The sequence below is a fragment of the Diorhabda sublineata genome, chromosome 5 (assembly GCF_026230105.1).
Source record: "Diorhabda sublineata isolate icDioSubl1.1 chromosome 5, icDioSubl1.1, whole genome shotgun sequence".
NCBI lineage: Eukaryota > Metazoa > Arthropoda > Insecta > Coleoptera > Chrysomelidae > Diorhabda > Diorhabda sublineata.
Window position 1 is genome coordinate 4865110 of NC_079478.1, and position 22631 is coordinate 4887740.

The 22631-nt window shown below is 32.4% G+C and overlaps 1 protein-coding gene and 1 long non-coding RNA gene across 4 annotated transcripts in view; both read left to right on the forward strand.

The window, feature by feature from the left end:
• Nucleotides 1–22631, forward strand: part of LOC130444203 (E3 ubiquitin-protein ligase HECW2-like) — a 164280-nt gene that overhangs the window by 115571 nt on the left and 26078 nt on the right. The window lies entirely within an intron of this gene.
• LOC130444205 (uncharacterized) lies at nt 15455–18431 on the forward strand. Its single transcript, XR_008909926.1, has 2 exons — nt 15455–15508; nt 17887–18431. It is a non-coding gene; the product is annotated as an uncharacterized LOC130444205 (long non-coding RNA).

Below are 22631 nucleotides of genomic sequence, written 5' to 3' on the forward strand. Positions count from 1 at the left end.
CAGGCGCTTTGTCTTGAACCTTTATACGTCACTAGGCAATCTATAAGTCTTGTCCTTGTATTTGAACCGCATCCGTGTGAGTATTGGGCACTTATAGATGACGTGGCCTGCAGCTTCTTTTTCATCCATAGACCAACGGTACTCATAGTCATCCGTGATACCAATAGTGTGGAGATGGCGTCTTAGATGACCGTGTCTGTTTAAAAGTCCAGTCGCCAATCGTATTTCGCATCTAATGGGTGAAGTGGTTGTTTGGTAAGAGAAATCCTTTACAGCCCCAGCCCTGAAAAGGAGCAAATCTTATATCAGGGCCAACATCAACAAACCTTCCTCCTATAAAAAAATTTCCTTATCCTACCTAAAATATTTCCAACGGCATTAGCTTTTCTCATGCCACGTGTCTCTATCCATTTCCGCAGAACATGTCTTGCAAACAAACCATTGAGAGGTTTAATATTAGTACTTTTGATTACATTAAGAATGGTTTCTAGGTCCATTAGTGGATTTGCCGATCCTAATCTGGCGAGCAAGTCTGCTTCGTCGTTGCTCTAGTGACCGGGCTCCCAGATGAGCTAGATCTTACATCTATGACTCACCAATCCTTGTAGGACTTTCTTACATTTCAGCACAAGCTTAGAGTACACCATTTCGGCCATTATGGCTTGTATGGTAGCTCCGCTGTCTGAGCATATTGCAATTACTGTGTTTATATAGCGACGATTGAGTAAAAAAATTTTAAACATTGACTTGGTAACTGTTACTTGGTACTAAAAAAGCAGTACTTGCTCCATCACATAAGTTGTAATAATTTCAGATCGTTGCCATTAATATTATTAGTAACAATAGCTCAGGTTGAAAGAAATTTTTTGTATCAAACAAAGCCATTGATGTCGATTGAATTAGCTTAAAAGATTAATATATATCTTGTGATAAATCTAATGAAAATTTTTGACTTTAACAAAAAAAAATTATTCTCATCACAACCTAATAAATTCGCCGCTTAATTTCGAATCCAATGAGTAGAATACTCAAAAATTGTAGTAGAAACTCAGTGTAGCAGTTTTTTATAATTTATGGCGTTGTTATATTGAATTTATACCGGTAGATGTGATTTAATTTAGTTAATATTGCAATTCCAATGTTCGATAAATTTTTTCCAATACAAATTTATCCTTCGGGCCCTCGTAATATCTCCAGCACTGTAAATGCACATAATCTTTTGACTAACATAATCAGGTCACTGAATTATAGCAACGTTTTTTCTATGTCGTTTAACGATTAAATTCAATGATATCAGCTGTTAGTGAACTTAGTATCCGGAGTCTCGACTTTTTGTATCAAGAGACGGTTATTTTCGTTTCAAAAGACGTGCACTATATTAGATAACGGTCAGTGACAGATCAAATGTGCAACTTCATCACGGAAAATATTTTAATTTAAAATAAATTTATTACTTTATCGTAGAATTAGACTTTTTGTTATAATTCATCCTATCGCTACTAACTCTTTTTTTAATGCAAAGTTTTAGATATTTTAGCTCTTGATTCGCTTGTTACCTCCTTCCATACTTCCATAATAAAACTTTCTCAGTTGGTTTCTGGTAGCTCTTAAGCCGCGTCCACACTATGCCGATCGACAAGGTCGATCGACAATGTCGAACGACATAGGCGACATTCGTCTCGTCCACATAACATAAACTGCTGTGTGGACGTATTTCATCAGTCGATTGTGAGTAGTTGAGTGCTGTGCTTTAGTGAAACAAGAAACAAAATGAGTGATGCAGATGCTCTTGTTGCTGCTGCTACTGCCATATTTAAATTTAATGTTTGTTCTTCTGTGAAATTCATTTTGATAAAACAATTAACTTTAGTAAAACACAATTATAGAACCACTTCTCCCGTTGCGCACACAGGTTTTAACAAAACTAATGATTTAAAACTTTATTATCACGCTCAACAGGTCCAAACTTGGCAATTATTTCCATTCGACTGAAAATAAAAATGCACTTCATTCGGGTTACATTCGACTCGACAAATGTCGATCGACTAAGTCGATCGACACGTCTACACTATGTCGAATGTGTCGATTGACAGCGGTCGATCGACACAGTCGACATAGTGTGGACGCGGCTTTATACAAATAAATTGATGACAAGGAATAGTACCGGTTATAAGGGTAAAAATAACGCATAAATAAATATTTTTCCTTTTCCTAGACTTTTTGATATTAATGATTCTAAATGTTCTAAATTTCAGGTGTTTTCTGTTTTAAAATTAGTTTTTTTTAATATTTGAAAGATTGATAAAAATTTGACGTTTCGACTTTCAGTCCTAAAATCAGTAACATTCATATTTTTTTCTTGTTTTCTCTATTATGATTGCCTATAAAACATCTTCAACATCATATTATAGAGGGCGCTAAAGTTGAGGCTGCGAAAATTATAGCCTTTCACTGTGCTGAGATAATCTCGAAGTTAGTAGATATGAAAAAAAAAATTCAAAAAGCTTTTCAAAGAGGAAGGTAGATTATAACGTAATTTATCACCTTTTAAAAAAAATTAAAAAAAACGAAACAAAATGGCGGCTGTTGAAAAAATGTGGAATAAACTTTTTTTTTACTTTTTTTCCTGTCGATTGGTTGCAAAGATTGAAAAATGCTATTTCGAACAAGTTTAAGGAGCAGCTGTCGATCGCTCCCAACTGCTTGTGGGGCAGCAAAAACGCATGCGCGCTCGAACTATTATAACTTTTTGAAAATTCTAACCGGTACTAGTCTCAAAATAATTTTAAAATAGGCCGTTTGTTGTAATATATATTTGTCGATATGTATATGTATGTCTATAATGAAAATAATTGTCATCAGAGTTTCAAGGCCCCCTACCTCTGGGAAAATCAGCGACATTATAAATGATTCATAGTTTTGTTGGTATGTCGTTTAAAAATAATCTGGATATTAATTTTTGCCAACTACTTGTTTTAGATTCTTATTAAGATTGTTTCGGCTTGATTGTTGAAATTTACAGCAGTAGGTTATTAACTATTTAGCAGTCAATTTTCTCTTGCATAATTCACATTTTGAGGATTCATTCTTAGTTATTAAATAGATATTAATAAGCTCCGTAATTCAAGTACAAATTTCCCAGGACAACTTCCTCAATAAAAGAATAATCCTTCGACGAAGCTACCTACTTTTGGGAATCCCAAGGCACCTTTCTTTTATAACCCCCTTAATGTCTTAATAGCATGCAATTAATTTAATCCTATCCGATATACTTGGTACACGTTTTAGGAAAAACCAACGTACTTACAAGGACCCACTCGAGATATTTTGAATCGAATAGAAGTTCATTCTTTATCGAGACAGCGAAGCGAGCAGATCTCGAACCTCTAGATCTCCGCGGAGCTACGCTGCTCCTAGAGAATCGGCACGCGCGACTTTCTCGTTTTGTATATTAGTTATATAACTTTGATTATTGTGCAACCTCTTCGCAAACCTCGCCCATAATACCCTAATTGAGGTTATATCATACCTTCTAAAGTAACTTCCTAATGTTAGTAATTTTACAGTTATAACAAAGAAATTTGATAATTTCTTTATTTCTTACAGGTGTAGGTAATTTCAGATTTTTTCAAGAATAATTTTATTTATTTTAGTTAAAATATTGTGTTCGCCATATTTATAATTTCGTTCCTACCAATAAAACGGTTAGTTACTTATCATCTTATTGACTATGCAGATAAGAATGCCCCATTTCGAAGGATTTGTTGATTCAGTTATCAGAAATTTCGTAATAAAATATTTTACTATCATCTTCTACTGAATATTCGTTTTTTCTTATATTGTTATTCATTCAAATAACCCATCCAAAATATTGTATTTAACACTAACGTAGACTAGAAAACGAACGCAGTTATTTTGGAATCATAAGAATCTCTTATGACTTCTAGAATCATATATCGTCATGACATACTTTTTATGAAACGAGTTCTATTTTTGATAACTCGTCGTATATGCAGACTTCTATCTATATAGTTGAAGATACACGCGGACCAAATATATTTCTATAAATGTAGTGGTACTATTTTGGGATCACATTTAGTGTCTCCCAAAATATTTCAGATTTAAAACTGATATTTACTTTGCATTGGTAAAATTAATCAAGAAAAACACTTTTTTTAATGTTATGTGGGGTTGCCAAGGGATGGATAAATTTCTGATACTTTCGGATACATCAATTATTGTAATACATGAAAAAAATTTAAATCGTTGAATTATAAAAAGCTATGATTGAATTTTTTTATCGTTTATACTTTTTACCAATCTCAGTCAATTGATTTTTAATTTTGATATAATATAATTATATAAAAAAGTACCGTGAACTCATAATTCAAAAATTTTCTTGAAGGATTCAAGTCGTTCTCCACCTTCTGCATTTTGATGTCTATTGCTTTATCAAATTTCTTCCCTTTGGTGCATTTCTCATTCAATGTTGTCATCATGTTTATTACTATTTTCTTCTTCTGTGTTAACATCCTCACTCCATAGAAGCAGCAAATTGTTTTACTTATTACGACTAAAAACGATATACTTATTAAATACTTGAGATTCTGCTAATCGTCTATGGATCAGAAGATGCTTTTCCTACTTTCTTTGTATTCTTTTTGGGGTCTTTACTTCTGTCCGTGGTTGAGTTGGTTTCTTCTATATGGTGAAAATTTTGCTTATTCTACACGCGCAAGTGAATGGTCACCATCGACAAAATGCCTCAGATTTGCTATGGATTCGGTCCAAGTTGGGTGTGTTGTTGTCCACATTATTGGGCACACTGATAAAAAAAAGAAGGCATTGGTGGGTACACATAAATTGTGCGAATCGGTTGAGCTTAAGAATTTTGTATCTAACCTTCGTAAAACATCGGAGGCATCCTGACAAGTTTTTACAAGTAGTACTGGATGTCTTTAGCGAATTTTTGAGGTTAGTCTCTGCACACATAGCAAAAGCGTACACAGATATAAAGAAAAAGTGTAGAACCAGAAAGGTTTGTTTGTAGTACGAACTAAAGTAGTGGATTGTACTTAAAAACAACATGTGAACTCTGCGATCAGACGCTCGCAAAAGATCTCGGCTCTTGGAATTTCCTACTTTGGGTGCTGATGTACCAAAGTGCTTTCTCTACTTGACTCAAGTTAATGTTTTGGTGGGTTTGGAGAGTCTAACAATGGTTTTGGACAATATATCTTCACGCTGTAGGTTTGTACAATTTAATAAATAAAGGCCTGTAATTCCATTTTGGATCTTCCGATTAATCCTCCAACTTGTCCTCCTCATTTACTAGTTAGTCGACAATGTGATGTAGCGTCTTAGGATCTAAGATTACTTCCAGGTATTTGGCTTTGATAGTGCAGTCCTCTTTGTTAACGTTGTCTTTTGGCATCTAGAAAATTCCACTTAAAAACTTGAAATCAAATCATGAAATCAAGGATAAGGACAATTTTTTACAGGAGGAAGGGTTGTTGGAGTTGCCATGATATAGGAGTTGCTCCTCTGCAGGGCTGTGGTTGCGCGGGTTTCTGTTGTTCTAGCTGATAAGAGGAAAAGCGATCGAACATCAAATTACAGGAAAACCGCAGAAAACCTGCAACGCCGACGATCCGATAACATATAACAAAAATCACATATTTATCTGCCGGAAAATGTTTAACTTTCATGAAGAAAACAGCCAGTAATCATTTTGTTACTCTAGATGACTCATTTTATTCGGTAATCCTTCCTCCAGACGCAACAGGTGAATCAATAGCATCCATATTAACTATACATTAAGCTTTTCACCAGAAATAGTCCTAATTTTTGAAATTAAGAATGATGAATATATAGTGTTACTTTCCTACTAGTACTAATAATACTTATACTCCAAGCCAATTGACTCAAAAGTGTTTATAATTCTGGAAATAATTTATTTCATAATCACCTACAATCCACTTTAACTAGCTTTACAATTAAATTTGATTTATTAGGGCCGCATCATAAATTCAACCATCTGTATCGATATTTTTTTTTGAAGCAACAAATAGAGAGAAAAAAATCCAATAAAGACTGAAACTATGAACTGATAATCCGAGCTAGTTAAAATGAGAGTCTCATCATCAATTACTCCACGTGGTAGCACTATTTATTAGATTCTTAATTTACTATATAATAGTGTTGACGATTAAGGTCGTTGACCTAACTGGAGAGATTCATTTATATGTACTCGAATAAGCGAAGTCGCACTCCCTTTTGTGATTGCCCTTTGTCACCTGTATTCAGAACAACTCTACTGTTAAATTTCATTCAACAGTGAATAATATCGAACTCTCTGGCTCGTGTAATGACAGGGATGTTAAATTGTTTGAACATTAAACTCGTCATAGGTGGTTTTCGAGCAGGTTAAGTTATAATATTTTTTATATACACGTTACGAAGTAACAAACACACCGGTTAACAATTGATAGAATCGCATAATCTTATAAAATACCTGGTTGAAATTTGAAATTCATCAATGACTTGTTGCCGCAATGGCATCCGCGTAATTCTTCATTATCTTATGAACGCGCTCTTTTGAAATAATAAATTTTCGTATTCTTAGAGCCTCACGTTTCTAATCTTTCTATTCTTGTTAATATTGACATTGTAATCAGTGTTTTTTTAAAAGGTATAGAATTTAATTTTGAAAAAAATCACAAAAAATTTGAAAAAATTGATGAAACCTTCGGTAGAACGATCAGTATGTTTAATGTTTGAAGATGATTTCATGGAAATGATGACCGTGGCTCCGCTTTAGATAGCCCATGCGCAAGGTTCAATTTTGGCATACTTTCTCCAACAAATCAGCCGGTATTTCATAAATAAATGCTTCAATATTTGCTTCCAGTACGTCAATCGTGGCTGGTTTATCCCTGTAGACATTAGCCTTAACATGGCGCCACAAGAAATAGTCCAAATGCGTTAAATCACACGATCTAGGCGGCCAATTGACGGGCCCCAAACATAAGATGAACTGTTAATCGAAGGCGACGCTTCATTTGGCCATTGTTTGGCAGGTGGCACTGTCTTCTTGAATTCTTCCATTTTGAACGAAAAAAATCGTCAATCATCACACGGCAGCGCTCGCCATTCACAGTAACGTTCTAGCTGTCGTCGCTTTTGAAGAAATACGGCCCGATGATACCAACGGCCCATAATCCACACCAAACAATGACTTTTTCAGGATGCATTGGTAGTTCTTGCAATGCTTCTGATTGGTCTTCACTCCAGATGCGGCAATTTTGCTTGTTGACGTATCCTTTCAATCAGAAATGAACTTCGTCGCTGAACACAATTTTCAAAAATAAATTACGAAATCAACGTTTTTCTACACCTGATGAAGTGGTTGAGGCTTTCAAATGTTTTGGAGGTACATCAATAGGAATGGAAAAAATTGATTCATACACATGTGTGTTGATCTAAATGAAGAATATTTTGAAAAACTAAACTAAACTAAAATCATTTCCAATTATAAATATTTGTTGTTATTTGTCTCAAAACTTAAGTAGCAGCTCTCGTATAAAAGTTCTCATATTCATCCTAGTGATTATTTCATGTAAAAAGAAAAAGCGAAAATTTCGAGAATTCATGTGGCAGACGTTGTATAGAAGTTTCAAATTATTAAAACCAATTTTTGATAGCTTATATTTTTTCATGTTCCATGCAATTAATTTTTTCTGTTTTAATCGATAAAAACGTTAACAGAATCGACAGGTGGTACCTGAGGATTTTTTCTAATTTTCAAGTTTTCTAACGTTTACAGATAAATAGAACCTAACGGTAAAGGCGAATAGGTGAATTATCTACCTGAATAAACTAAACCCTTAAGGTCGTATCGATGATCGATTTCGCATTTAATATGATATCCCCACATAATTCCACCAACAGTTAATGCTTACGGCTTTGTGTGGCATTTGTAGAATTGTAAATGTTTCATAATGTTTAAAAGTAAACACTTTGACTACTTTTACCTCCATATAGTCCCCGTCTTGAAGCTCTTCTTTAGTAAATTGAATTTGACCCTAAGTAAAGTATATACAAGGGCAGAGGTGAGTTATTTGTATTGATATGGTCTATATCGGACTAACGGTGACATTTTATCAAATAACAAAAATTAGGAGATTAAAAATAGGTTGAATTAGTTCTGTTTGTGTTTATGCATTAAAATGTCTTCTGCATTGGATGTAAGAAGAAGCATTTATCATTTGGTTAGACAGATCTCTAAAACTGGCAGTACGTATTTTTAAAAACCAAAATATTTCACGCTTAAGCATTTAACGTTCCATAAATGAAAATAGGAAGGAATACCATATAGGAATCTCCAAAAAAATTAAAAACCATGAATTTTTACCCGAGGAAGATCAGAAATACTGTTAAGAAGAGCAAAAAACAGAGTCGAGGTTTCCGCAAGAAACTTGGCGGATGAATTCCATACTTCCAAGAGGTCAAAGATACCGGACGTGACCTAAATATATCCCAAACCAATTAGCATGGATACTAAGATGCTGTTTTCAATTAAGGAGCATACATTTTGCTAATTTCGTCATTAAATTATTCGTCAATAAAGTTCTGGATTGCGATTTCGACAATAGGAATATCCAGACCTTATGTGATTTGTTGATTTTGTACATGGAAATCACGCTGGAGACGATATAATGTTTTGGCTGGATTTAGCGTTTTGCCATTTTGCTAGGACTATTGGCTATTTCTAAATAACCTACATTTTGTACCAAAACCAGATATTTCTCCTAATTCACCTCAGGCCCGTCTAATTGAACATTTTTGGGCACTTTTACGGCATATAATTTTTAGAAGAATACGTGAAAAATATGTTCAAATCGTCCAATAGCTAATGAGATATGTTTCTAGAAAATTACTCCTAATTGAGAAACATGGGCCCCTCCATTTAGTTTAGATTACTAAGCCTCTAATTATGGTAAATAAGAAAAGTTTATTTAAGATACTTATTATAGGTTAAGGTTAAATATTTCGTGCCAAAACTATTGGGATAAAATTTTTAAAAATGTTACTGTTTGCCCAATAGAGAGCATTATATAAATATAGGTATAACTGGTTGTCAGATGGGGTAAATAATCAATATTAACTTTTTCACTGTTTTCTTATCTAAAATTTCTTGAAATCCATGAATGCGATTATAAGTCATATATACACGTAAAGAAAAAGGTGGAGTAATACCATTCAAACAATTACCATTGATTTATCTTGAGCAAAATTTCAAAAGAACATTCATTAATTGCAGATAACAATATAAAGGGTTTCAACAATGGTATATTTATTTAGAAAAACAAAAAGGAACTAGATTCACACTAACTGCTTACCTAAAAACAATGAATACAAAAAATTCTATACTTATACAGTGGGTCTAGTTAAGTTGGAATCATATGGAAAACTTTTTTATTAGTGGTTTTATGAAAAAAAGTTATTCTTGATAAAAAGTTCTGCATGGTCCAAAAGTTAAAATGCAACCATGAGATATCAATTTTTTGAAGCAATATACGAGGTTTGTCAAAAAATTTATCTTTATTTTTCACAATACAGAGAATGTTATAAAGTAAAATTGTTTTGAATTAAAAGTTATATTCAAATATGCCATTACAGTTATTTATTGTGAAAATTCAGGTTTTGTGATTATTTACTAATCATTCCCTATTAATTATTCTGGCTGGATACAATTTATCTCTCTTACCTGTTCAAAATATTATAAACTTTCTATTTATTACTGTTTTTGAACAACCTTGCAATTTACATACGTGATGAATGCACAAAGCTTCGACGTATCCACCTTCTCTTTGTAAACATTTAATGATTCTTTTGTCACACTCTTGTATTACTTTTCGTATCATATTTGGAATCATTTTGGTCTACGTCATCAAATGGTCCTCGCTTATAAACCTGCTGTTTTAAGTAACCCCATAAAAAAATCAAGCGGAGTCAAATCAGCAGACCTGGGAGGCAAATCAGCAGACCTGGGAGGCAAATCAGCAGACCTAGGAGGCAAATCAGCAGACCTAGGAGGCAAATCAGCAGACCTGGGAGGCAAATCAGCAGACCTAGGAGGCAAAATATATCTGAATACCTGTGAATCACCTTCCCATTAAACATATTTTCAATGTACTATGGATGGAAGCACAACCAAATTATCATACGTTATTGTAACTAAAAGGTCCAACTAATTTTTTTGTACACACCATACCATACGTTCATTTTAAAAGAATATTGGTTCCGAGTTTTTATTACAAAGTTTGGATTACTGTTAGACCACTAGCGACAATTTTGTGATTAGGAAGATCCGTTTGAAGAAAATATTATAGTTCTTGTAAAAAACGGGTCTTCATCCAACTTTCCTTGGATCAGAGCGCAGAATTCAAAACGACTATCATAATTCCTTGGTAGTAACGTGTGTACAAATTGAATGCCTAATATTTCTATGCGGATGTATATTATTAAAAATATTTGCCGTCTCTCTATGTGTTTTGTAATTGTCTCTAACAATTAACACAAGTTCTATTTTTTCTTCACGATTTAGAAAATTTGCCATTTTTATTGTAATTATATAAACAACTCATTCTGACATTCATTGTCACACAGTCAGGACATCCTAGACTGCGTTAAATTTTATCCCGCCAGTATAACTAAAACTGAATGATCAGTAAATAATCATAAAACCTAAATTGTCATAATAAATGGCTTTAATTGCATATTTGATTATAACTTTTAATTGAAAACAACTTTATAATAGTTTTCTGAATTGTAAAAAATAAAGATACTTTACTCTTGTGCAAAATTCAAATTTTTTGGCAAACCTCGTATACTGCTTCAAAAAATTGATATCTCATGGTTGCATTTTAACTTTTGGACCATGCAGAAGTAGATATACACTGTATATGTTACAGATAACATAAGCTTACTTATCTAGGCAAATCAGGAACCAAAATTGATTACAGTCATTACTATAAGAACGTTTGACAATAGTGGGGAATTTCGAAATTAATTCCTTTTGATATTGAAAGTGAATATACAACAAAAGTAACTACTGCACCAAAATAATTAAGAAAATAAGAAAAAAATTTAATATAAAAACGTTACAATCAATTAGCACACTATAAATAGAACTTGACAATAAATTGTAACACACTTAACTGGTTTTTCAGTCCACTTTATGGATACCCTACTAATAAAAATTTAAATCGATCAATATCAAATCAATAACTCTAATTATACGCAGAAAAAATAAATTTAATGATTTTTATAGTTTCATACTTTTGGTGGAATATGTGATACATACATCCTTTGATGCCGCAGGACATAAGAATGCCGATGCATGGGAATATATGCGAAGGGCGTATGGGTATTTTGTACCTTTAACAAGTCATAAGTATTTTTTCGTTGTTAAAGGATTTCGAGGGCGTTACACGTGTCTCGAAGGATGAATGGGTGTTCTTATTACTCGGAGAATTCCAAGTTTGAAATTTTATATTTGAAATTTTTCTGAAATAGGTCGAATAAGGGTGATTTGGGTTTTTCCAGGAATTTAGCAGCGTTCTATGTGTGTACAGAAAAGAATATATTCGAAGATTAAAAGAAAACATGTAGGGTATGTTTGAAACGACTAGATACATTTTATTGAGTATTCTGTATACTAACCATTTCAGTGGAATTAACTCGTAGAATGATAAATTCATTTTAAAAATTATAATATCACAAATTGCTTGTTATTTTAAAGGCTAACTGAAACGGAAACGAACAAATTATTCGACCTTAAGGTCTATACATTGTTGCATAAGCTCAACAGTTTCTTGAAGTAATGAAAATCGCTGTCCGCGCACAGAAAGATCAAATATGGACAATAAAACATTAATTTGATGTTCTCCTTCAAATATCCAGTTGATTAACATGCTTATGGAACCTGGCATGCGGAATCTATCTGGAACATATCTTTCTCACACCTAAATGTTCCTGCGAAATCGATTGTATCGATATCCTAAGAGACGCCTCTTCAATAGTGTTGGGCACAACATCAATGAATGACAACCGATTTAAACCGAACTTCTCGACATTCATCTCTGTGAGACGCACAACAATGACGAAATTATGCAAACCAACTGTAAACAGTCTTTTCTATGGTGCTTGGTTACCAAAAGCTGCAGTCAATTTCTAAATTGCCACTGGCTTTGCAACAACAAACGTTCACAAATACAGAGGTGCCATAACTCATTATCGCCATCTATTGTACGATTGTAAAAAAAGGCAACCTGTGAAAAAGATAGACCATTGAAGACATTTTAAAATATACCAACTTGGTATCACATATGTGCTTTATTCAATGCTTTTTTCTTCAGTTTTCTATTTGTTATGGACACGAATTCTCCATGGAAACGATTTGAAATTTGACTTGTAACTAACCGATAATTTATTTATTTAGAGACGTCAACTCTATGATTCTACTTTGTCGGTCCATTTTCGTGTTTCCCTTCCATGAGTTGGTTTACACGCACATAATATATAAAAACTTGTTTACTTCTGTTACAATTGTTGTTATCGATTTTAACGTGTATCCTACGGACTGCGCCTATTAAATATTTAAACTTTAAAATTATAATGTAACTTCGAACAGAGAATTATTTTAAATAGAAGCGAAGTTTAGATCGTATTTACTTTCAAATCATAACTGTACACGCGGTTTCTTTCTTTTTTTGTTTTTCAGAACGGGGAATAAGCTCTACGTCATGAGAAAGTATTATAACTAATTTTTAATCTAAGATTTTATATTTCTCAAAGACTTTGATACTTACACGGTAATTGATGAAAAGTATTTTATATCTCGGAATTGTGGTCGAAAAATATCGGACTGCCATTGAATTAATTATTATTTGAAAATAATTCTGAGTAATATATACCCAAATTAGAATAATAACCGAGTGGTAGTTTAGCCTGTGATTATAAAAGTGAAATGAAACTAATAGCCCGCGGCGCAGATGTAGTAATTTTCAGCTATACATTTAGATGTTGAAGTTACCTAAATTATAGACCCGTGCTGGTAACACATTGGTAAAGAAACTAGTTCGATATTTTTCAAAATCTGAACGCATCATACTTAATACAAGAAACGAAAAAAAGTTAATTCGAACACGAAGAAGTAATTTTTCAAGCATTCGAACTAATGGACTTTATCTCCTCGAAGAGATACCATAGAAATTGTTTTTAATTTTAGAAACTCCTCGATTAAATTGTATAAACAACGACGATATTATTTATTGAAACGTGAGGTACCTTTTTGAAATTTGATAGCCAAGAACTACTGGTTATAAAGACATATGAAACATTTTCAAAACTGCACATAAAGATTACCGTTTTTGAACGGTTTTCGATGAAGAAATATATGAAGAAAAGTGCTACTTGAACCCTTGTCGGGATGTTAGAGTGATGTATTTACATTGTAGTGAGTATTGAATTACTGCAATAAAATAAACTACAATACTCAAGACTTTTATGTTTGTTATACCCTAATAAAACTGTCCTTTTAAACGATTGTACATTTTTCTTTGTTACGACAAAATTTTACCTAAAATATCATATTTCATATCAGAGAATAAATCTGATCACTAAATAAAAATATATTTTCATAATGTTATAGTTGTATAGGTTTTCGCAATTTATTAACAAACTATTATACCGGTACGGCAACAAATTCAAAAAATTTTTAGATCACAAAATTTTTTTTGCTCCTTTTTTGAGATTCCTCTCTAAAAGTACGTTGGGAGAAACGAAAATAATTGTCTTACCAATAATTGATATCTTCACTCTGATTATTTATATTGAGGTAAAGTATTGGGCTTTTATTGGTCTTTTGTAACAATTTTTTTTTTCGATAAAAGATAAAAATTTTCTTCTTTTTTCCATAATAGATGTAACTCCCTTTCCTTCTTCGATATCTTTCCTCATCCTGGCTCTAGATTTTGACTCTTTCGTGGTCGATCTCTACTCCGTATTTCATTGGGAGATTTATCACATGCTTTCAGTGATTAAGACTAAAAAAAGCATCGATTTTTTTTTCGATTTAATATATCTATTGATTCATCTAGAACACCTAAGAATAGAAGAAGTCATATTATATATCAAGTACCTTATGCCGTTTACGTAGGACAGACATCTCGATATATAGAAAACAGATTATAAAGTCATCGATACAAAAAAAAAATTGAACAAAAATATATAAATACCTATATGTTTTTCATTCATCTATTTTTTTAATATAAGTTAGATTTGTAAGTGTTTTAGATATTAAAAAACACGCATCTATTAAAAAAAGTGCGAGTTCTTAAGAACAAAAATTTAGTGTGACGCATGTCTTTCGTTCCTATACTGAAATGATATCAAAGTATGAAATTTTACGCTAAAATGAAGTTACACATATAAAAATTTTCATATTTAACGAATCAGGAATCTGTTATCAAGGTAATGTCTTCTATCGTACACAGTTTCCGAAACAACCTTAGATTTATTGTCCATTCAGCAGCAACTGCCTTCATAAGATTTTTGAAACCTTTATTTTCGACTATTGGGAAAGGCTGATGATCTTTACAAATCATAAATAACAAACAATTGTTCAATCTTCTTGATTTCATACCAAATTCTGAATAAAAGTTTCTTCAGTCTCTGAAGACGATAACTTGGTTATCGAAACGCGCGTCAGACAGTGTAATTGTGAGTGTTGGTGTGAACATTGTATTTAATATAAATATCGCCAACGGTTCCAGAAATTCCAACTTAGTTAAGAGTATGTGTCTTGAAAACTGGCCTTAGTAGATTTTTAACGATAAGTTTATCGTCTGTCCTTCCCAATTTTCAAGTCATTATCTTGTATTCGCTTAAACCCATTGTAGTTATTGAAAATATAATTATTTTGTGTAATTATTACAATTCAATTTATAAATCATCTTGTATATTCTAAATACATTAATAATCACAAAATAAACTGAAGGAAATTAGACCAAAAATCGCGTTTATCGTTTCGAGATAATGATAGTTCAAATGTTCCCCACCCAACCCGGCGGGTAGTTGGTTCATTTGTTTCCGTCGTCCACCTTCACGATTCCTCACGCTTGAAGTTCAACTTGTCGAACTGAAATCGACTAGGATCAGAACGTGCCGTGTAACCACGAGCATGGGTTGACTAAGCGTAAGCCTCCGTTTAGTAAACGTTCCGATAGCAGATACAAACATATCGGATATAAACAAAACAGTGCGTTATGATTTTTGATGTTTAACAAATCAAAAAATAATAATCGGTTGATTTGTGTTCTTAAGTGATTATAAGAAACGATATTCGTGAAATAACGATGGATACTTTTGTATTTATTTGCTGTTAGCAGTTTTTTTTTGATATGGGGATTGTTACTAAGACAATCGGAGTCATATTCAGTCTGTAAGTTTTGGTTTTATTTTCACTATTTCTAACATATTTATCGCTTATAAAATGAACTTTTTTATTACCCATTTTGAAATATATATTGGCCATTAAACTAGGAATTTTATTTCGTAAATATTTTGATGATTGGATATAAATTGTAATGTACTTATCAGTCAAATAAGAAAATTGTGATTTAAACCAAGTTTCTTGACACGATTAATAGTTTATTAACAACGAATTTTGATTATTGTTACAGTGTATGTTGTGTAGAGAATTGTCTCTAAAACTATTAGGTCTTCAAATTATTTGGACATAGTCGAAAACCGAAGACCAAAAATAATACGTTAGAATACAAAATAGCAGGTAACTATTATAGAAAAAAAATCCTTCAATGGATTTAAAGGCATCTATATCAAGAGGCTGATAACCAAAGAAGAAATCTCCGAAGAAACAAGCAAAATTAGAGCAGCAGAAATGAAATACCTAGAACGGAATAACTAAACATGATACTTAAAAACTTACATATGAGAGAAGATTTAAGTTGAACCCATACAAGAATCCATATAAAGGTAACGATTAGAATGCTGGGAACACCTACAAAGGATAACACAGTACCACGTGAAGAACATTTGGGAAAGTGAAATGCCAGGAAAAAGAAAAAAAGGAAGACCTCAAAAAAGAAGAGGAGGAAAAATTTGAGTACAAGGTGGAAACGACTGAAAACTTTTTTTAACGAATTACAAATGATATATTTGAAGGCATTGACTGGATTCGCTATCGTGCTCTCATATATGGCAAAAGTCAGTTGTGTCTTGCATTTAGCAAGTATATAAATAGATATTTCCTTTATAATCCATGTTCTGTAGAAGAAAGTTTTCCTATATCAGGGTCAAGTCGTGAAACCTCCATGTTCCGCATAAATATGTCCCTAATCCTGGCCAAACCAACAGAATCTGCCATCGTCTTTTTACACCAGTTTAAATTTCTTGGAAATGTTTACTCTGACGAAAATGTCGTTAAATTATCTTGGAGTATTTCTTCAAGTGACAATGGTTTGTTGGGACATCTGCTGAAATTCGAACTACATATTTCCCATGGCCTAATTGTGATATCGCTTATCCCAGTTATTGAATATTTTCTTCATCCCTTTTTTTTTTCTTTAAGATCTTCCAATATTATTTATCTGTGCTGATTCCACAAAAGAGTTTCGGTGACCCGAATTGTGTGAGAACATCTGTTTTGTTAGTTTCCCAAACCATTTTTGAAATACCTATTACATTATTTATATGCCCAAAAATATTTAATATTTTCCAAAATTCATTAAAAGAATCTGCAACGGGTGGAATTTATATTTTTTTGTTAGTTTTGTGGTTAATTTTTCGTAGTTTTGATATGACACAACTTGTTTCATAATATTTCCAGGGCCGGATTAAGAATTACAAGGCCCGGAGCTAAAATAATGACGGGGCCTCCTTAAGGAATTCGAAAACCCGGAAAAATTCACAAAATAATATCAATACGTTAGATTTGTGGTATCAACACATCAAAAAATACAGAATGATTTCCAAATGATGGGGCCCTCTTGGACCTGGGGCCCGGGGCTATAGCCCCCCCAAGTCCCTAGCTGAATCCGGCCCTGAATATTTCTCATTAATTTCTTCGAATCACATGTAAAATATAGCGTTTCACGCGATCATTATACATTTATTAACATAGAATCACATCATATATTTTATATAATTTGCTTTTCGACTCTAGTCTCGTTTTTTTATCATATATTGATTTCTGTAACGGAAATTTGATGTTATTTTGGCAAATATGAATCAGTCATTGTAATTATCTCCAAATGGGTATACAGTAAACACGCTAATCATTTAGTAAATAACAATTTTATCAAATTCAGAACGGGGCAAGCCGCAGGGATTCCCCTTCGGTTAATTTCCACTAATTATACACGGGTACCCTCCAGAAATCCATTTTATTGTATTAAAAAATAATTTTTCGTGGAATATTTTTAAAATTTTCTTATTCCTTGCAGCATTAAATTTAGAAAAATATTTGATGATTTTATATTGCACGTAGGTGCCTAATTTTTCCATTGATTTTTTATACTGTTCAAATTATTCATCTTTGGCTAGATTGTTGTTTATAAACGATTATTTTCTTTTTATTCTTTGTTAACTCAGTAGATTTCAACATTTTCCAAAACAAATATTACTTTTTTTCCGAATCGACTGTGCGTAGAGGTAGAGGGGGGTCTTGGCAACAGAACGGACCGAGCTACAGCGAGCTCCGAGCTCCTGGAGTGACAGTACGCACTCTCTAGGAGCGCGGTTCAAATCCAGATGGAAAAAACAATCGAACAAACTTAACAGACTTTCTTAATGCTTCAGGAGGCGTTTGGAAATGATTATCTCTCGAAATCCCAATGGCAAAAGTGTTACAAGATGTTTCGGGATGGCCGGAAAAACGTCACGCCGAATGTCTGCGGTGATCGAGGATTTTTGGATGCCCTACTATGAAAAAGCACCTTCTCCACATTTGGAGGCCCTGGACAACAAAAGAGTCTGAAGAACATCAGCGTTGAAGCCTTCCAGGAAGTTCATACAGCATGGAACTCTTGATTGCAAAAAGAATATTGACAAATCGCACCATTGAATAAATTTTTGAATCCATACCTTGTCTAGAAATAACCTGAACAATTAGATAGACAAAGATAGACGTTGGAGATAGCTTGAATATGGTTCATGCTGTTTCTCATTATTTCCTCACGGGACAACTAAAAACATGAAGTTATGAATGTTGATACAAATTTGAAATAATAGAAAAAGTCTTAAAAATGTTAATGTTGTCTTTAGAAAAAATAAAATCAACCTGAATCAGGATGAAACTTTTTGTATCTAATGTGCTTCTCAATAAAACATTTGATAAATAAAAATGGTGGATTTATTATTGGAAGATAACAGTCGCCAAAAGTTTAATTCGCGTATATCTTAAAAAGTTTATCCACTAATTTGTAGTGTTATTTTCCACGCCTCTGCTTCATTTGATTGCACTTGCTGCAATTGGAAATTGTAAATTAATACAACAGTTTACACCAATTAAATTTATTAATAGTATTAGAAATCGCAGGATGTTTATCTTTCGATTGGCAGAACTGGAGCAAGGTATTAGATTTTACTGCTATTATTGTTATCTAATTTTGTGCTATACGCATTAATTTTAATTACTATTATCACGAACGGAAATGATGATTGTTTAAATTCAATATCAATGAATTGTTCTGAGAATTAGATTGTATTTAAATTCTTCAGTTTGCAATACCATATAAACAAACATAGATATGAAGAGGTACAGCTTAAGCACTATATAGGAAATAGAGTAGCATTACTTTGAGACAAATAATACTCAGGATGCCAAATGACATCAATGATAACTCAAATTCTAAAAAAATAGAAACAGCTATTTATCAGAAATAAAACAGATAGATGAATATTTTCGAGAATGGCTTTATTTTTTTATAAAATGAAAACAAAAAATGTTCTAGGGTATCATAATGGTTTGAAAAACTGTGAATAATTTTTACTATCACAAAAAACAAACAGGTCAGTACAGGAACTTCAATCGCATGTTGAATCATTTGAATACATTCGGAGCCTGCACCCACAATTCAATTAATATTTTATTGGCCAGCATATTCGGTATACATATGTTTGGACCATCTATTCATAAATTTCAACTGTATTGTGTATATTTGTCCCCAATCTGACACATATAAAATTTATATGTTTTTTGCCTTAAAATCCAACTTCCCATAGATAACTGACAACTTTTGAGCCCATTATCTACTATAATTTGTTTGCTAGAGTTTAAGTGTCAAATAAGCATTACGTTTCAACTAAAAAAAAAATACCTTTAAGGAAAAAGCTTGATTTGAAATATAACTCTCGTCAAAGAATAAATTTGCCTCATTTCAGGGAGTTTAACTTTCGTACTCTCACTTCGGTGGTCTGCTAGGAGGCTTTGGTAATAATTCCGTGAAAATGATCTTCTAGTCACATGACCCATTCAGTCTCTTTTCTCTTTCTCAACCTCTGGTCCATTTTACAACATCTTCCATTTTGGCGATTTTGTTTTATATTGTTGTTTCTCTGGTAGCACCAAAATATGACTCGTAGAGTGTTTTTGCTCTGATGTTTCTTCATTAAATCAGCAATCAACAGTATTTTCATTTTGATTCCCACGAGATGTTATGCAGTGTCTAGTAGGTTTACTTCTACTTAGGTCATTTATTTGAGTTTTCTTTTCAAGTTTTTTGTTTTTCTGTTTTTCGAATATCTACTTTTAAGTGATCCTGGGAAACAGATTTGTGCACACTTTCAAAGGGTTAGAACTTCCACTAGAAAGTTGATTTTGTGTTGTTTCAAAACATTTGGTATTTGGCTCAATTTTGGAAGCATGGGTATACCGCGTCATGGTATATTGTATGAAATTTAATTTATTCAACTACCTTGCATTTGCTGTCAATTTGTGTTTCAAAATTTATCTCGTTTGAATAACAAAAATAGAAAATAATGTCTGTTAACCTCTAGACGTATTGTTAAAGTAACAATTCCATTTGACACTACGAACTTGGCGTAGTAAAAATATCTAATTCTAATCCGAAAACAAAAAGTTACACATCTATTGTCAGCTAACAATTAAAAGTAAATATTTAAATTATTTGAAATGTGTGTTAATTGAATTCAACACGTTTATACCGGTGGCCCATATGATTTTACTCATTTATACACGTACACATCTGTCGTGGGGATTAGAAAAAACGAACAAAAGTCCACGTGGCGTAATATCAAAATATGTGTCACAGATTTGACCTAATTTGAAATGCCATTGTCAAAGCTTAATATCATTTTGGAAATACGAGGTGTAGCTATGAAATAACGATACTGGCGTTGCTCTATAATGTCTTTTTTTCGAATGCAGTACTTCTCACTACTGTAAGCAAAACAATATATACGAAATCTTTGATTACATCAGAATTTTTGTGCATTTAACTGTTTCAAAATTGCATATTATATTTGTAAAAATTTCTACTGGAACCTATTTACAATTCAATACAAAAAGTATGTTTTTGGATGAAGAATCCCTTTAAATTTGGCTCTTTTTTTAATGATCTAAAACACCCAAAAACTGAAGAACGCCATTTACGACATCTCGATATCTAGAAGATTATAAAGTATTGAAAAAAAATTGTGTGTGTCAGCTCCGAAGCACGACTGGAGTTTACTCCTTAAGTTTGATAGTCTAACCAGACGCAAAAAGAGTTTATTTAACTTAAAAAAGATTGATACTGTATAAAAGGGCAAATTTGTTAATCAATGAAAATAATATATACATATAAATATATATTTATTCATTTCATATACATTTATTATAACTAATCGACGAAATATTTTACATTAAACTTTTTACAATAGTCAATAATCTCGATAATTCATATTGGGTTGATTATCTAATTTTATGTGTTGTTTTCAAATATATATTTATATGAACTACATCGATAATTATTAAAATATTTAATAAATACAAATTGCACATGCTCATACATATAATACATGAATTATAACGTACCTTGCAACCACGTGTTTGTTAGATGTTCCGGCAATATCATCTACACCTCTTTCTGCCATAGTTATTTGAAAACACTTTCAGTTCACTTTAGCGGAACACAATGATAAAAATTAAAACGTCTCAATAACAATATTAATTATTGATATTTATAATAAAAACAGCAATATAAGTATGTTGACACTGACAAATTAGAAAGTTGCGCATCATAGGGCGCGCACCAAAAACGTAACGAGGTCATTCATGGATAGATTTTACTCCTCACATTTTTCTCATACCGGGCCCCTTATATATGCAAATCGATTCTTAAGGAGTAAACTCCAAAAATACATTCACATAAAATACAGACAAAAACAAGAAATGTATGTTTCACATATATAGAAACAATAAAACTGTCATTTATAAAAAGACATAAACGCTTGGGCTTTGTTGGTAAGAAGAATTTTTTTCGTCTCCATAATTTTCTATTTTCAATCTTTTCAGCTTATATTACATACGCTTAGGATCCTGACAATTTTATATAATTTTTGTAAATATTTCCTATAACTCAATTAACGGGCTTATCTGGAAAACCCCCCAATTGGTAATTTAGATAAAATATATTTCCGTTTTTAGAGTAGTTGATACAGCGTATCTAATGACTTATCTTGTTTAAATACTAAGAGCATTTTGGTGAGCGTTTATTATTGATAAATGTAATATAAACAAAACAATAACTGATAGTATTTATGTCATATCGTTCACGGCCTTGTACTCCGAGTAAACATATCTTACAGAATGTTAAGAGAACTCTATACGTACAATATACATGTGAAGTACCTACTAAATATATTGTAGCAAACTAAAAATGTCTACGTTTTATTGGACAACAAAACAGCAAAACAACAAAAAACTGTTTATAACACAATAATAATAATTAATCTTATGATCCGCTTTTCACGACGCGATTGTCACATTTCGCTTTTTTGAAATGGGAAAAGTTCGCTATGATAGGAAGCCTTATCCATTACAATGATAAACTGATACCTTGCAATATGAACTAAAGTACACTTTGAAATAATTTACGTTCATGTCTTTATGATACGATTTATTTTACGGAGGTCCCTATTCTACAGCATTTTAAAATTTCTACCACACAACAGTTTTAACTTTTTTATTGTCTCTTTTTAATCTGACGTAAATTTTGTTGATTGTTTCACTTATCTTTAATTCATTTAATTCCTCTACCATAACCTACAGTTAATCTTCACCAGCTTAAGTTATTTATTTTGCAATGACTCTGATTCAAAGAATGGCTTTGACTCAGTCTATTTGACACTTTTGTCTGCCCTTTCGTTGCTCTTATTATGCCATGATACCCAGGCCTAGATTCTATTATGGTCACCCGAATTTTTTTTCATTCCTTTAAGGTAGCTCGCGCATTTCAACAAAATTCTGTAGTAATAACACAATTTTTTCAATTTATTTGGGTACTAGACCAAAAATTTTGTCGATATTTCCTTGTTGTATC